Here is a 3834-nt window from a genome sequence, read left to right as displayed (position 1 = left end):
TTTAGAGTTAGGATTACGGTTTGTGTTAGGGTTAGGGTTAGAATTATGGTTTGTGTTAGAGTTAGTGTTAGGGTTAGTGTTTTTGTTTGGGTTGATGTAAGCATTAGGGTAAGGGTCCGGGTTAGGGTTTGAGTTAGCATTAGGGTTAGGATTACGGTTAGTGTTAGGTTAGAGTTAGGGTCAGTTTTTGAGTTAGGGTTAGGGTTTGTGTTAAGCATTAGGTTTAAGGTTAGTGTTAGGTTTATGGTTACTGTCAGGGTTATGGTACCGGTTAGGTTAGGGTTAGGGTTTTTTTTTTTTTTAATTTTTTTTAATTTTATTTTAAATTCATTAATGACATTGTATTACGTAACACAGTTTCATAGGTACTGGTATTCTCACCCTCCCCAAAACCTCCCACCATGATGGATTCCTCCACCTTGTTGCATAAGCACAGTTCAAGTTCAGTTGAGATTCCCCCATTGCAAGCATATACCAAACATAGAGTCCAGCATCTTATTGTCTAGTCAAGTTTAACGGCTTCTTAGGTTTACCCTCTCTGGTCTGAAGAGAGAGCCAGCAGAGTATCATCCCGATCAATTAAAAGCTCCAACATACCATCAGCAAAAATTTACATCACCATGGAATTAATTGACATAGTAATGAGTAACCAATATGGTAAAAGTAAATGCGATTTCTTATCCACCTTCTGTGACCACCTCATTGACATTTCAACTTTGGTTTGTACACAACATATAACATTCATAACATAACTTGTTATACATAACATCGTGTCAACTTAAATTAAGTCAAACATGTGCTGTATAACCCCTTGGGATTGGCTCATTTCCCTTAAGGGTTTGTGTTAAGGTTAGGGTTAGAGTTTGTGTTAGCGTTAGGGTTAGCGTTGGTGTAAGCATTAGGTTTAGTGTTATGGTTAGAGTTAGGGTTAGGGTTACTGTCAGGTTTAGGGTTCGGTTTTGTGTTAGGGTTATGTTAGGGTTGCGGTTTGTGTTAGGGTTAGGGTTAGCGTTGTTGTAAGCATTAGGTTAGGGTTATGGTTAAAATTAGGGTTAAGGTTACTGTCAGGGCTAGAGTTCGGGTTAGGGTTATGGTTAGGGTTTGTTTTAGGGTTAGGGTTAGGGTTTGGGTTAGGGTTAGGGTTTTGGTTAGGGTTAGGGTTTCTATAGGGTTAGGGTTAGGGGTAGGGTTAGTGTTTGGTTAGGGTTATGTTTGGTGTAAGCATTAGGGTTTTGGTTAGTGGTAGGGTTGGGGTTTGTATCATGGTTAGGATTAGGGTTAGGTGAGATTGAGGTTTAGTTTTAGTGCTAGGTTGGTATAAGCATTAGGTTTAGGGTTCGATTTAGGGTGTGTTATTGTAATTGTTAATGTTCGGGTTAGGGTTATTGTTGGTGTAAGCATTTATTCTATGAGTGGGGTTAGGGTTAGGGTTTGTGGTAGGGTTAGGTTTAGGGTTGGTGTAAGAATTAGGGTTAGGTTTAGTGTTAGGGTTTGGGTTCGGGTTAGGGTTTGTGTTAGGGTTAGGGTTAGGGTTAGGGTTAGGGTTTGTGTTAGGGTTAGAGTTAGGTTTGAATTTAGAGTTAGGGTTAGGGTGGGTGTAATCATTAGGTTTAGGGTTAGGGTTAGAGTTTGTGTCAGGGTTAGGTTTAAGGTTAGTTTTAGGGTTTGTGTTAGGGTTAGGGTTAAAGTAAGGGTTAGGGTTACGGTCCTGTTTCGGTTTTGGGTTGGGTTTAGGGTTAGGATTAGGGTTAGGGTTAGTGTCCGGAGTAGGGTTACGGTTATGGTTAGGATTTGGTTTAGGGTTAGGTTTTTGTTAGGGTTACAATTACGGTTAATGTTATGATTAGGGTTACGGTTAGGGTTGGTGTAAGCATTAGGGATATGATTACGGGTAGGGTTAGGGTTTGTGTTGTGGCTAGGGTTAGGTTTAGGATGAGATTGAGGTTTAGTTTTAGTGTTCGGTTTGGTGTAAGCATTAGGTTTAGGGTTCGGTTTAGGGTGTGTGTTATAGTAAGGTTTGGGCTTTGCGCTAGAGGGTTTGGGTTATGGTATTGTTTGTGTAACGATTTGTTTACGATTGGGGTTAGGGTTAGGGTTAGGGTTTTTGTTAGTGTTAGGTTTAGGGTTGGTGTAATCATTGGGTTTAGTTTTAGGGTTATAGTATTTGTCAGGTTTTGGGTTAGGGTTAGAGTTAGGGTTTCTGTTAGGGTTAGGGTTGTGGTGAGATTGAATTTTTGGGTTAGGGTTAGGGCTGCTGTATGCATTAGGTTTAGGGATAGGTTTAGGGTTGGCGTTAAGGTTTGTGTTAGGCTTAGGGGTAGAGAGTGTTATCGTTAGGGTTATTGTTGGTGTAAGCATTTGGGTTACGATTGGGGTTAGGGTAAGGTTTAGGGTTTGTGTTAGGGTTAGGGTTTGTGTTAGGGTTAGGGTTAGGTTTAGGGTTATGTTTTGGGTTAGGTTCAGAGTTAGGGTTAGGGTTGCTGTAAGCATTAGGTTTAGCGTTAGGGTTAGGTTTTGTGTCAGGGTTAGTGTTCGAGTTATTGTTCGTGTTAGGGTTAGTGTTAGGGTTAGGGTTTGTGTTAGGGTTGATGTAAGCATTAGGGTAAGGGTCCGGATTTAGGTTTGGGTTAGCGTTAGGGTTAGGGTTATGGTTAAGGTTAGGGTTATGTTTTGCGTTAGGGTTAGGGCTGGGTTAAGCATTAGGTTTAGGGTTAGTGTTAGTGTTAGGGTTAGGGTTACTGTCAGGGTTAGGGTTTGGGTTCGGTTGAGATTGAGGTTAAGGCTTAGGGTTAGGGTTTGTGTTAGGGTTAGGGTTATTGTTGGTGTAAGGATTAGGTTTAGGGTTACTGTCAGAGTTAGGCTTAGGGTTACTATCAGAGTTCGTGTTAGAGTTTGTGTTAAGGTTAGGACTAGGGTTAGGGTTAGGGTTAGTGTTCGGGTTAGGGTTTGTGTTAGGGTTATGGTTTGGTTGAGGGTTAGGTTTCAGGTTAGGTTTAGAGTTAGGGTTAGCGTTGGTGTAAACATTAGGTTTAGATTTAGGGTTAGGGTTTTTGTCAGTGTTAGGGTTAGGGTTCGTGTTAGGGTTTGTGTTATAGTTAGGGTTAGGGTTAGGGTTTGTGTTAGTGTTGCTGTAAGCATTAGTGTTAGGGTTAGATTTAGGGTTAATGTTAGTTTTAGTGTTACGGTCAGCGTTAGGGATAGGGTTAGGGTTAGAGTTGGTGTAAGCACTACGGTTATGGTTAGGGTTAGGGTTTGTGCTAGTGTAAGGTTTAGGGTTATGGTTTGTGTTAGGTTTAGTGTTAGGGTTAGGGTTTTGTGTGAGGGTTGGTGTAAGCATTTGGGAAAGGGTCCAGGTTAGGGATTTTGTTATCGTTAGGTTTAGGGGTAGGGGTAGGTTTAGGGTTAGGTTTTATGTTAGGGTTCGTGTAAGCATTAGGTTTAAGGTTAGGGTTAGTATTAGGGTTAGGGTTACTGTGAGGTTAGGGTTCGGGTTAGGGTTAGGTTTAGGTTTTGTGATAGGATTTGGGTTAGTGTGAGGGTTAGGGTTTGTGTTAGGTTTAGGGTTGACGTTGGTGTAAGCATTAGATAAAGGTTATGGTTAGAGTTAGGGTTAGGGTTTCCCTCCAGATTCGATTTGGGGATAGAGTTAGGGTTAGGGTTAGGGTTAGGGTTTGTGTCAGGGTTAGGTGTAGGGTTATGGTTTGTGTTAGAGTTAGGGTTAGGGTTAGGTTTTGTGTTAGGGTTGGTGTAAGCATTAGGGTAAGTGTTACGGTTAGGGTTAGGGTTTGTGTTTGGGTTAGGATTTGAGGTAGTGTTAGTGTTAGGGTAAGGCTC

Source organism: Ochotona princeps, unplaced genomic scaffold, assembly GCF_030435755.1.
Source record: "Ochotona princeps isolate mOchPri1 unplaced genomic scaffold, mOchPri1.hap1 HAP1_SCAFFOLD_274, whole genome shotgun sequence".
NCBI lineage: Eukaryota > Metazoa > Chordata > Mammalia > Lagomorpha > Ochotonidae > Ochotona > Ochotona princeps.
Note: the sequence above shows the minus strand (reverse complement) of the source record.